The 14,105-nt window shown below is 47.4% G+C and overlaps 1 long non-coding RNA gene across 2 annotated transcripts; it reads right to left on the reverse strand.

Annotated features, from left to right (window-relative positions):
• Positions 1-4,824: 4,824 nt before the first annotated feature.
• On the reverse strand, positions 4,825-7,839 carry LOC123052734 (uncharacterized). 2 transcript variants are annotated; one of them, XR_006425012.1, is made up of 2 exons: positions 7,404-7,839; positions 4,825-7,313 (listed from the first exon to the last, which is right to left on the reverse strand). It is a non-coding gene; the product is annotated as an uncharacterized lncRNA (long non-coding RNA). The 2 variants fall into 2 exon arrangements; XR_006425013.1 differs by having other exon boundaries at positions 4,825-7,316.
• Between the last annotated feature and the right edge of the window lie 6,266 nt (positions 7,840-14,105).

Genomic DNA, 14,105 nt, shown 5'->3' on the forward strand with positions numbered 1-14,105 from the left:
GAATCTGGTTATGTTGAAGATCTTCCCCGAAAACGGCGCCAGAAATTCCTTTTGATGTCGCTTGAAGCTACGTTGGTATTTCCCCAAAGAGGAAGGGATCATGCAGCATAGGGGCGGTAGGTATTTCCCTCATAAATGAAACCAAGGTTATCGAACCAGTAGGAGAACCAAGCAACACAACATAAACAGCCCCCGCACACAAATAACAACACCTCGCAACCCGACGTGTTAAAGGGGTTGTCAATCCCTTTCGGGGTACGGCGCCAGAAATTGCGTGTTGACGGGAGAAAGTTGTAATGGATTGAATAAATAGATCGCAAATAAAATAAAGTGCAGCAAAGTATTTTTGTTTTTTTGGTTTAATATATCTGAATGAAAAGTGCAATAAAATAGATCCCAAAGCAAATATATGAGAAAGAAGACCCGGGGGCCGTAGGTTTCACTAGTGGCTTCTCTCGAGAAAGATAGCAAACGGTGGGTAAACGAATTACTGTTGGACAATTGATAGAACCTCAAATAATTATGACGATATCCAGGCAATGATCATTACAGAGGCATCACGTCCAAGATTAGTAGACCGACTCCTGCCTGCATCTACTACTATTACTCCACACATCGACCGCTATCCATTATACTTCTAGTGTATTAAGTTCATGGAAAAATGGGGTAATGCAATAAGAATAATGACATGATGTAGACAAGATCCGTTTATCTATGGCGGTAGATATAGATCCCATCTTTTTATCCTTTGTAGCAATGATACTTACGTGTCGGTTCCCTTTCTGTCACTGGGTCAAGCACCGTAAGATCGAACCCACTACCGGGCACCTCTTCCCATTGCAAGACAAGTAGATCAAGTTGGCCAAACAAAACCCAACTATTAGAGAAGAAATACGAGGCTATAAGAGATCATGCATATAAGAGATCAAAGAAACTAAAATAACTTTCATGGATATAAAAAGATATGACTGATCATAAACTCAAAGTTCATCAGATCCCAACAAACACACTGCAAAAAGAGTTACATCATATGGATCTCCAAGAGACCATTGTATTGAGAATTCAGCGAGAGAGAGAAAGCCATCTAGCTACTAACTACGGACCCGAAGGTCTATAAAGAACTACTCACGCATCATCGGAGAGGCACCAATGGAGGTGGTGAACCCCATCCGAGATGGTGTCCAGATTGGATCTGGTAGTTCTGGACTCTGCGGCGGCTGGATAAATATTTTTCGTCGACGCTTCTAGGGTTCTGGTATTTTTGGGGTATTTATAGAGCAAAGAGGCGGTCCGGGGGGCACCCGAGGTGGGCACAACCCACCATGCGTGCCCTGGTGGGTTGTGCCCCCCTCGGGGCACCACCCAGGTGCAACCAGGGCCCATTGCCTTCCTTCTGGCCCATAATAAATCATCGTGGAGTTTCCTGGCATTTGGACTTCATCTGATATTGATTTCCTGTGATGTAAAAAACATGGAAAAAACAACAACTGGCACTTGGCACTATGTCAATAGGTTAGTACCAAAAAATGATATCAAATGACTATAAAATGATTATAAAACATCCAAGATTGATAATAAAACAGCATGGAACAATAAAAAATTATAGATACGTTGGAGACGTATCAACGGTACTCTCGGTTATCAATATTGCCAACGGTGATAAGCCGACGGTGACCTGTCGACCATGTCTTGGTCAAGGGCCGCCCCACCATTACTCGACAACACTTATAGCCGATCGTTCACCGTCGTCTATGCATTTCTCGACGGCTTTTCTCTCCCGTCGGCTTTAACAATTCCCGACGGTCCATCTGCCCCATCGGATGTAGTCATAGTTGAGAGGGTGCCTATCCCCATTGGAATTAATAATGGGTTGCCGTGTGTATACACCATCGAACATTGTTATGGCCGTGTGATCAACCAAGACTGTCAATTAGTATAATTACCGATAGTTTGACAATCATCGAAGGTTGTCTAATTTAGTCATGCTGGAATTACAAGTCCATATTATAATACTTGCATTTCAAAATTCTTTCACAAGCTGCAAATCTCACAATCACAAGATTACTTCAGAATTGCTTGCATTCGACCCAAATGACAAAAGATGAATTATATTTTGCACAATCTCATAATATATCACAAGCACAGGAAGAGTTGCGTCCAAATCACATTTTAACTCCAATGAGCCTTAAAAAACGAAATAGTAACTATAACAGACAGTATTAGGGAAAAAATAGACAGACACTTACTAATAGCGTGAGTTTATACCCCTTGCTACTGCTACTTACTAGTAGCGCAGGTTTACAACCCCGCTACTACTAAGTTGATAGTAGTAGCGCGGGTTTATAACCCGGGCTACTACTAAGTGATTTTCATCGTGCCCCCTCGGGACCAGTCGTAGTAGTAGCGCGGGTTATAAACCCACGCTACTAGTACTAAATTGATAGTAGTAGCGCGGGTTATAAACCCCACGCTACTACTATTACTATGTAGTCTCTTTGCCGCCGCCTCTCACCCCTCCTCCGCTTTTGTCTCTCTGTTTCTCCTCCGCTCCCCACAATTCCCCCAACCAAACACTTCCCTCCTCTCTCCTCAAGTCGCGCTGGCCGCCTCCCTGCCGCTGCCGCCGACGGAGAAAGCAAGCGCCGTCCCCTCCGCCAGCCCCTGCCGCCGGTCGAGAGGCGACAAAATATCGGAGCATGTACTCGCGGCGGAGGCTGCTCTCGCTCCGGCAGCACACTCGCCTCGCCCCGGTAGGTCATCTCGCCCCCGCGCCGCCTTCGAGGAACTTCAGCCTGCCCCGCGCGGCCGTCGGCGCGGCCTCCACCTCAGGTGAGCGCTTCCCCGTGCCTCCACCTCAGGTGAGCCCCTCCCTGTAACATGTTCCGTCCAATTTTTCCCCAGAAGTTTCTCGCAGTATAACTGCAATTGGTCAACGCAGTTAGTAGTCATTATGCCTCCAACTGCAATGCATGTGGCATTTGTGAATCGTGAAATGGTTGCTTTGCTGGCTTGCGATTAGTCTAGTCTATGCAGCAGGTGCACGCTCTGAGCTCGCTAGCAAGGTGTTTGCGACAATGCCTCTAGGAAAGTTGAAATGTCAATTTGTTCAGCCAATGTAGAATTCTACCCCCTCCGTTCCTAAATATTTGTCTTTTAGAGATTTCAAATGGACTACCACATTCGGATGTATATAGACATGTTTTAGAGTGTAGATTCACTCATTTTGCTCCGTATATAGTCACTTGTTAAAATCTCTAGAAAGACAAATATTTAGAAACGGAGGGAGTATGTTCCACAGGATACGAAGGAGCCTATGGGCCTTAAAACTTTGCTCATTAAATTGAAAAGAAAACATTATACTATTCGTACACAAACAAAACATCTATGGGTGGGGATGTTGTCATTGCGCGATTAAATTGAAAAGAAAATGCTCTGATCAGATTAGCATATACGGTGTGCTTCATGCATCCAAGAGACCAAGGCGTCTTCTCTTCTCTATGGAGAGAAGCCGATTTGCATTGACGGCTAATGATGATTCTTTGTGTTCCATAGTTTAAAAGGCAACCATTTTGCACTGGATAACCAAGTATTCTGCCAGGGTTAAATTTAATTAAGAATGCTGTTCTGCACTTCTGCTTATTGTACGCTCCTCATTTTGCCCATTTTATTTCCTTAGGCAATGTACTCTGATTCAGCCAGGACATCACACGACCTTGCTCTGTTTCTTCTCAGGTCCAGCCTGATTCGAGCTTCCTGGACAGCCACAAGGCATGCCATGGCTGCCATTGAGCAGAATGCCCCTGGTGGCCGCAGCGCGCAGCGGCGACAGAGTGCCGTCTCAGCGGACAAGGGAGTATCAAGCGAGACATCATCATCAACCCGAGCGAAGGTCACAGGTGCCGCGTGCTCCGACATGGCAACCTACTGGCGCGCTACACACTGCAGGCAGTGGGAGGGCCGAGGAGACCCACCCTCCTGCACGAGGATGCTCCAAGGAAATTCAACCAAGCCTCTGAGCTCTTTGATCCCAAGGCCTTCTTCCGAAGCTACTTGGTCTGCCGCGACACCATCCATCAGATGCTCGCGCAGACGCTGTTCCTCAGGCGAGCGCTTCCCCGTGCCTCCACTCTCCACCTCTCAGGGGATCCCCACGCCAGGTCTGTAGAGTTCAGTTTGGCGGTGGAATACCTGTAGCATGGTGGACCTGTTAGATCGTGTGATGCGCTCTGGGTAGCGTTACTGAGTGGATGTAGTGTGAGATTGCGATGATGCTGCCTTCAATTGGTTGTGCGGATGTACTAAGAGATTTGGCCATTTGAATTGAGTTCTGATTTTAAATCTGTCTTGCGGGTATTGTTCCTATTGCAACTAAGGCTGTTACTACTCATGTTTGCTATCATGACCATTAACAAGATGAGTGAAATGAATGATTTTCTCTCACAGATTCTAGTGATGGTCACTTCAGTTTTAAGGGTTCAACATGTGCCGCTATACTGATTGGGCAAGCAGGTCTGCTCTCTGCATATGCAGCCTCCTCCATTTGATTTAATGAAATAAATATCATATTTGGTACCATGGCAATCCTAATTCCAGTCTTGTTACAGCTGTTGTTCTTGGCCTGAGCAGCAACTCTGCATTGGCTCAGGATGATTTGGTTGCTCCAGCAGCTACAAGTGAGCAAGCTGATGTAAATGTTACTGGCCTACGTCGTATAGAAGATGATTTAGTGATCTCAAATGATCACACTATCAAATGGTGAATGTGCACCGATAAAGCATGGGAGTTTTCCCTGCAAGCAAGTATCTCATTATCCTTACCTTCATCTGAACCACACTTTGGCATTATCCTTTTGAGAAAAAACTTACTACATTATAGTTTACTCCTCTTTTCAAACATAATTCTCTTTTTATATGTGTTGCCCGAAAATGACACAAAATTCAACCACAATCATGTTCATGCATCATAACCTAGAAAGAACAACTCTTGCCTTTAGTCCTCTGATGATGATGACATTTTTCTAAAGATTAATGGTCTAAAAACATCAAACACCATCAACATCTTAGCTTGAGAACTTCACTCGGTTGAGTTACTCGTAATATGCTCATCACCATATATATTGCTCCCACCATTGTGGCTACCTCCAGCATTGTGTCACTCTCTACAAGTCATCAAACTAGTTGTGAGATACATGAACATAGGGATCACAAGGTACGACCAATGAAAATAATCTGAAGGTGATGGCAACACAAGTCACACAAGTATGCAAATGAAAATATATTGTTGTAATAATGACAACAGATAGAAGTACCACCGCCACTCGACTTTGATTTTGACAGAGATTCTCATAGCACAGAAGTTAGGAATGACACCACAACACCAGCAGATTGTAATATGAACGAGATGCACTTAGGTATTTAACAAGTGCAACTTCTCGAGGCAAAATATGTCTCCTAATCTGATATGAAACTGGGACAGGCAAAAACTACATATGAAATTTGTGACATGGAAAGAAGAAAGTACAGTGATCTTTTTATATATATAATGTCCGGACATAATTTCAGGGGACATGTGAAAATAAAAAGAGAGATCGTTGCTTATTTAAATATTGATGTTCTCATTTTGCTCTGAACCACTGGTTTTACTTAACAGACAATCTGCACTACATACAGAAGAATACTAAGGCATAAAAGTGGCAACATATCTTAAGGAAACAAGAATCCTAAACATAGAATAGCACACTGTTTGGTTACCACGATTAAGAAAATCTATTTAGAAAAGGGCAATACCAAGATAAGCAAAAGATGCATACCTTTGCACGTAATGATATCACATTTTTTAAGCCATCTTTTCTGGTCACTCAAGCAAAAATAAAGTAATTGTTGTGTCATCACTAGTATACAAGTGCAGGTTGAATACATACTGTTAAGTGTTAACAAGTGTATGCTCTTTCACGAAAAACAAACAAACAAGTGTATGCTCCCCCCTTTCCCATCTCTTCAATCCTAGTGCTTTGTCATTTACCTCAGCAGCCAGAGGCTTGTCCTGACACAATATTGAACAGATAAGAGTACACTGTTTCATGTTATTATTAAGGGGAACTAAATAAATGTGTAACGACTAAATTAAAGCACGCTATTCACGCAAAACACCTGTGCCAATTCTCATGGTACTAGTCTTAAAGCTGTGTCTTAGTGCATGTCTGAAGTCAAATGCTTGCTAATTTTAGTCGTGGTTTTCATTGTTTGGACCATGACATTGTGTAGTAGTAGAAAGGACCAACACAATGGTCTGTTACATAACACAAGACATCAAGCCGCATATGAAATGGTTCGACATGGCAAACAAACTCCACAAAATGAAAGCAAACACTGAGCACTGCACTTATCATGTCCTTCACTGGGCATGCACAGGAGTCATGAACCGTAGATAGAACAATAACCTGAAGAATAGTTAAGTGGCACAACCATCAGTTAATCTCAGGCAATGGCACCCTTATCTGCATGTATAGTATAAGTGAATACTAATAATCTAGTAATTATTGTAAGGTTACAAGACAATTTGGAAAGCTGCTTTTTGTACAACTGTCTTAGTTCCACAAGGAATTGGAACATTTCCTCTTTGCATAAAGTATGAATTTTGGAATCATGGAACAGAAATCGATGCTTCGTAGTCGAGATAACCAAAATGGATAATCTATAACAGGCAACGCAAGATTGTTTCAACACATCTACATTAGTTCTGCTGAAAAAAAAAAAGAATAATCAAATAAACCATTATCAGGAAATTCGTGGAAGATGCAACCATTCTCTCACGAAATTAGTGCATCATGACATTGACACTTTCAAATGGTCTCCTACTACACCTCGTATTATTTTAGACCAAGTGTATCTCTTAGAAACTCACAAACATGCATTTACACGGAAGTATATTAGAGAGAACACACCCGTAATCTTGATGATATAGATATAGTACCATTGAGGCGATGCTTCTAACCTAAACTCTCCCCCGATTCTGCAATGCAGTGCTCAAGACAGTATACAGAATAGTAGATTTGTTTACAAAATTGGCAACATTAGTTATAGCTGATATACATCTACCTGTATCAAACGTGGATGGTATCAACTTGCTGCATTTAATGTCAAGAAATTTAGTCCACCTGGTGTTGCTGTACGTTGCAAAAGCAGGGGGCGTTAAGCAGAGTGAGGGCGGCCCAGGTGGGGGATTGTGTCTGGTGCCGCTCTGCTGCAGTGACACGGAGCGCGCCTATCAGCACCAGCGAGGTGTCGAGCAGGGGACGGAACCGCCATGTCTATCTGCTAAAGGAAAAGGAATAGGACGTACATTCCTCATCAGCCTGCTGTGAGATCCTTGCAGCGTATGAGGCGCAGAGTCTCGACGTATACCTCCACGTTGTCCCAGTCGGAGATCTGGTTAATGTGAGACAATGTCCACCGCTGATTGGACCAGCGGTCCGAGAGCTTGGCGGTGAAGAACCCGCTCTGCGCAACGAGTATATTGCGGTGCATGAGAGCATCCATGGAGCTGAGCATGAGACGCATGTCGGAGGAGTCGAGGATAGAGGGTAGTGGCGACGCTTGGATGTGGGATTCAGAGACTTGAATCAGGGTAGGTGTTGCAGGGATCTAAGAGAGGGGGTTCTAGAGCGGTTGGAGGAGAGAGGAGGAAGGCGACGATGATAGGTGAGAGGAGCAGCGGTGTTGTCTCGAGAGGGCGGCAGGTCGAGGCGGAGGTGGAGGCGGAGGTGGATCTGGGAGGCAGTGCTGTCTCATGGAGCAGTTTCGATCTGGGAGAGCTGGTGCCGGGACCGGGAGGGTTGAGGCGGAGGTTTTCTTTTCTTTAGGGACGGTTGGCCAAGGAATATCCCGTGACACTCTTTAAAAAAATATCTTTCTTTTTCACGGGAAGCGACTCAAAAAAATCTATAAGGCCCGCGCGTGATTTGCGAACATTTTCACTTATATTTTATTTTTGCAAATTTCATCGAAAAATGAATAGTATAATCCGGTGAGACACATTCCTTTTTAGTGTTTATTCTATACTCTCTTCATTATAATGAATAAGACGCATATGGATTTCGAAATTCAACTTTGATCTTAGATGAAATCAATACTGTCTATTTTGTGACTTCAAATTATGTCACTGAAAACCTCTTTTGAATATAAATTCCACGGTATATAATTTTTGTCACATATAACACACATTTATGCGTGGTGCCTTATTAAAAGTTCTCGAACTTAGATGACCCTAGCTTAGACTCACTTGTGCCAAAGCGAATGTCGAGCTTACTAAACATGACCATAGATTTATGAAGCAATGTGTTGATAATAAAGAATACATACATAACAACAACACTATTTACTTTCCTGATTAGACATTCTAAACAACAACTCATTATTACAAAGCTTGTGGTGAGGAGTTCATGACACTCTTTACATGTAGAACTTTATTGAGTATATCAAACCATGTCACAAAGTGTTGACTGATATTTTTGTTCCTGTCATGTGGTTTACTCCTTGATTCTTAGGATGATCACCAGAAAAAAGTAATAAACTTTTTGTAAATAATGCTCATGAAATTGAAGTACACCTGAAAAGTAGATTGTACCACGGAAGTCCATCAATGTTGTCAATAGAATTGACAACCTTTGTATGTTGAGATAAGTCTTATCGCAAAATCATCATAAATAGCTTAATGCACATGTTTTAATAATTTATCTAACAGTATTTTATAGGTATCTTAATTCCTTTGACATTATTGGAGTAGCACTCCCACAACATGACATAAGGGTTTGAACCATAGAAAGGCATAATGTTTTTGCATCGGAATTGCTCTATTGCATACATATCATTATTTTGGAAAAACAGCTCACTTTTATTCTTTTGGGCCATTTGTTCGTTTAGAAAATCTTATTTGTATTATTAGGTTTCTCACATACTTCAATTTTTAATTTTGGAATACAGAATTCATGCTTACTACAATTCAAGATATTAATTAGTATTTTAGAAAAGCATGTAGATCGGTGTCCTTCTAGACCGTGAAGCTGTATTTAATAACAATGTGGAGGTACCAAGTTATAGAAGGAATCATAACTAACAAGTAGCAAATTAGTCCTTGGTTTATACAAAGAGGACCCTATAACAATGATGTTGACCATTGAAATATATAACCGAGAGTAAAAAGTTAACCGTCAGTTATTGCTTTCCCCCGTCGGGTATTTTCTCAAATAACCTAGAGTCACACTAGTACCGTTGGTTATTATCACTCGTAGGTGAGAGTTTTGCTTTCACCGTCGGATATTAAATTTCACTGTCGGGCATGACATGTAATCCCCTTGGGTGTAGAAAAACCGTCGGACATTGAAGTGAACCGTCGGGTATTACATGTAATAGTCGACGGTGTAGCAAGAACTGGCGGGCATTGCATGTAATAGACGACGGTGTAGCAAAAACCGTCATGCATTACAATGAACCGTCGGACATAAAATTGGATACCCGAGGGTGGGATTTTTACCGTCGGGCAATCTATTATCCCGTCGGTTATTAGCAGTAATATTTGTGAGTTGACAATAACCGTCGGCCATTGCCACTACCGTCGGCTATTACCATAATATTCGACGGCCCGTCGGCTATTACATTTCGCCGTCGGAAATATGGGGATTTCATGATATGTGATGAATAAAAATATAGCTCCAAGTAAAATACCGATGGTCATTAGAATGTGGCATCCCCAAGCTTAGTTGCTTGCTTCTCTTTTAGATAATGGCTTGGGATGCCATGGGCATCCCCAAGCTTAGGCTCTTCTTACTCCATATTCCTTCATTCGTCGTGATATCACCCAAAAAATGAAAACTTCAATCACACCAAACTGAACAAAAACCTTCCTGAGATCCATTAGTATAACAAAGCAAATCACTACTATATATACTGTTGCAAACCTATTCATATTTTATTTTTGCATTATATCTACTGTGTTCCAACTTTGCTATGGCTCATACCCCTCGATAGAGTCCATAGATTCATCAAAATAAGCACACAACGCAAAGAAAACAGAATCTGTCAAAAACAGAATAGTCTGTAGCAATCTGAAAACTTCGAATACTTCTGTAACTCCAAAAATTCTGAAACATTAGGACAACGTGGGAAATTTGTATACCAATCTTGTGTAAAAAATAAAGAATTTTTCGTCCCTTCTATGATTTTGAAAAATTATCTTACTGGACGCAAAAGTTTGTGTTTTCCAAGCTATTCGGGCCCGCGGCGCACCGCACTTGACCCTTTCCTTCGCCTCGAAGCCAAGTCCGAGCGCGCCTTGGGCCCGGGGGCTACTGTCGGCGTCCTGGGAACGGAGGTACCCAGACTTGCCTGCCCGCGGCCCAGGGCGTGCTCGTCCAGCGGCCTGGTACGGCCCATCTTCATCAACAACCACTCAAGACACTCGCGAGGGGCCAAGCCTCGCGAGGCGGACAATGCAAGACCTCCTCAAGGGCGTCCTCCCTAGGCTGGCTCCCAAGGAGCGGAGATATCTATGCAAGGGGCACCTCGCGAGGCTCGCATGACGTGAGCCATGACGACCAAGGCCAGGCGTGCGCCAGCGGGCGCAGAGTACTCGTTGCCTCTTTGGTGCTAAAGGGGCAAGCGCAGGCGAGGAGTCCCGAGGCATCATGAAAAGGTTTCCATATTGGTGCAACCAGACCAAGACCAGCAGGACGGCAGGACGAAGGTCACCGCGGAGCCCACGACGGCGTCACCACCAGAGCCTTTGGCAGGCGAAGACCACCTTCTGTTAGGATAACTTGTACTAGTTTTCCCCCTTCAAATTGGTCGTTGTGGGATCCCTTCCCGCCTAATATTTGGGAAGAGGACCCGGGCCTCTATAAATAGGACTGGCCACCACCATAGGAGGCAACTCATCTTGGACTGGATCCATTCCACCAAGGCCACCACACATGCTCACCAAGCACAAGAACACCTCTCCTTAGGAGGTTGTTCATCCCTTGTACTATTCATCATCAGCCTACAAGGCAATCCACCACACCACACTGGAGTAGGGTATTACACCACAACGGTGGCCCGAACCAGTATAAACCCTCGTGTCTCTTGTTCTTTGGGTTCGTCGAGTTAAGCCTTGAGATCATTGCGAGAGCGAGCTAGAGAGAGAAAGATCTCCGTGCGCACCCCAGTGTTCGAACCTCAAGGGTTTGCCGGAACCCAGAATTCGGTAGTAGTTTGCGAAAGTACTCAACTAATGTGGCACTTGAATTTTTTTCTACGATCAACATACACCCTCCAATGTCCGCCGCTGAAGCACTTCCTTCCTGTTCTGCCGCGCGGTGGCCTCGGCGTCGATAACCCGCTGCTGAAGAGGGAGCAGCTCGGCGCGGGCGGAAGCTAGTTCAGCCTGCACCGAGGCCAGGGTGGTTGCGGCGGCCTCCTCTCGCTGGTCCGCCTCAGCCAGCTTAGACTTGAGGGCGACAGTCCTGCCCGCAGCCTCGTCTTCGACGCGCTTCAGCTTCAGGTCATACCTACCCTCAAGATCCGCGCGAGCCTCGGCCACCCGGCGATCGACCTCCTCCTGGGCCCTGGCCTCGCGCGCGCCAACAACGTCCTCCACTTGGGTAACCTGACGCTCCCTCGTCTCCAGTCGCTCAAGCTCAAGGCTACGCTCCACAGCTTCCAGCGCCAACGCCTCCTCGCGCTTTCGGATCTCTTCCTCTTCGGCAGGCGTCCCCCTCAACGACACGAGGACGGCTCTGCGTGCCTCCACTTGCTGCTCCAAGGAGGCGCACCAGGCTTGGAGCTCCCACGCGCGCTTCTCCGCGGCCTCGCGACGGCGGTCTGCTTCGCGGGCCTCTTCCTGAGCTCGGGAGCAGGACTCTCGCGAGTCTGCGAGGGAAGCCTCGGCCTTCGCGTTATCAAGCTCGCGCTGCTGGCGCCCGAGGTTGATAGCCACCTTCAGCTTATACCGCTCCTCCGCCAACCGAAGATCCTCGGCCATGAGGCGCGCATCCACATTCACAAGCTCTTCACCGAGCCGGTTCATCGCGCCCAACGCCTCCCGAAAGAGCTCGTGGTGGACGACGCTCCCTCCTTGCGCTGACTTGAGCACGCTGCTGACTCCGTCCTCCGCCACGGGGGCCGCAGAGGAGGCCTGAAGCGGCTCACCCCCTCTCAGCAAGGGGCTGGGGGCTGGCACCCACCTGGTTGCTGGCTAGGCCTCACGAGAGGCCCGAGCAAACGGAGACCTGCCACCTGAAGAGGATCCCAGGACCGAAGCCAACCAGCCGCCGTCAACGATCAGGTAACGGGCCCTTGGCACACTGGTCACACCCCAAACAAGGCCGCCAAGAGAAGGCAGCGTAGGCATGAGCTCAAGGCCCCCGGTAGGCGGCCTGGCCGCCCGGGCTGGTCCCGCTCCGGGGGCAGCGTGTGAGCTCGCAACGCTTGAACCTGGCGAAGGAAGCAAAGCGAGAGGAGGTTGCTTCTCAGGAGACTCCGCGGCCTTGGCGGAAGGGATCCTGGGGAACCAACCGTCAAAAAGGGAAGCGGCACGCAAGGGATGATAGAGATAAGGTACTTACTCATCGATGGCGATATACTTCCTTCGCTTCAACGCCCCAAAGACGCCGCTGCTACAGCTTGGGGATCCCTTCCTCTTGCGGAGCTCCTCAAAGTCCACACGAAGCCGGCCGAAGCGTTGTACGTGGTGACCATCCCGAGGCGCAACTTGGGAAGCACCCCAGGAGGCCTCAGGAGCGCCAAGCTGGGGAGAACTATCGGGCTCCGCCTCGCGATGACCTGCTGATGCCTCGGGAGCTCCGACCTCAGGAGCAGCGGGCTGCATCGCCCCTTCAGCTGACGGCCCGACGTGGGAATCACAGGTTCCCGAGGATGACGCCTCGGAAGCCTCAGGCAGCATTGACGCATCTGCACCAGTGCCCCCGGCCTCCGACAGTGCTTGCCCCCCAGCGTCCACTCTTGCGGCAAGATCGGGGCTGGTGGCAAGGAGAGGGACCACGATGATGGGGTTCTCACGGGGCCCCACAAGGCCGACTGGGCGCAGTCCCCACTCATCGAAGGAAGGCATGTGCTCCACGAATTGCACCTTGTTCAAGCAGCGGTACAGAAGACAACTCTTCCCTGGCAAGTCGTCAGGCAACGGGACGCCTGTCAGGACCTCGAGCACCGTTTGCCGCGCCTCAAGGGGGAGCCCGGATTCCTAAAGTCTCATGTGGTCGTTGCTGCTGAGCAAGGCCCACATCGGTCGAGAGTGTCGCTGAAGTGGAGCGACTCGGCGCCGAACGAACTCCCGCACCATCATAGGCGCAGTCACACTGCGGTCCTTCGGCCTCTTCAACCTGAGCCGGACGGGGACAAGGCAAGGATCGGCGAGCCTCTGGTGGCACCAACCGGAGTTCGGAATGGCGGGCGCCGACGAAGAAGAGAGCAGGGGGTTGCACACTCCGACATCAACAAATACCCACTGCGTCCGAAACTCACTCGTGGATGGCGGAAGCTCAAAGTCAATCCCCGCGCCGGCTGTCGCCGCCACGGCCTGGAAGCTCAGGCATCCCGAGGTCTGTCGGGGATCAGTCAGGTGCAACGAGAAGAAGTGGCGGAGAAGTGCCACGGAAGGAGCAATGCCCACCATGGCCTCGCAAACAAAGGCGAAGACGGTGAGAAGGGTCACGGATTGAGGATCGAGGTGCAGCATGTGGATCTGGTAATGGGCAAGCACTGCGTTGAAGAAGGCAGAAAAAGGAGGAACCAGGTCGGCCCAGAGGGCGTCGATGAAGAATGGGACCTCGGTGGCCGTCCTATCGACGCGAGCTCGAGACGCAGGCCAGACCACCGTTTTCCCCCACTCATTGAAGCTGGAGGCGAGCATGGGGCGCACCTTGTCCATGGCTTCTTGGTTGAGCACCAGCGACCTGCCAACGGCGGGCTCAATGGCCGGATGTAGTACAGCAGAGGACAGGGGCTCCTTCCCTTTCTCCATCTGATCCAACGCCATGGCGATGGGAGAGATGAGCTCAGATCGGATTGGAGGGAGGAGGTGAGCTTCGGGGAAGCGGAAGAATTGGGGGA

Source organism: Triticum aestivum, chromosome 2D (genome assembly GCF_018294505.1).
Source record: "Triticum aestivum cultivar Chinese Spring chromosome 2D, IWGSC CS RefSeq v2.1, whole genome shotgun sequence".
Lineage (NCBI taxonomy): Eukaryota > Viridiplantae > Streptophyta > Magnoliopsida > Poales > Poaceae > Triticum > Triticum aestivum.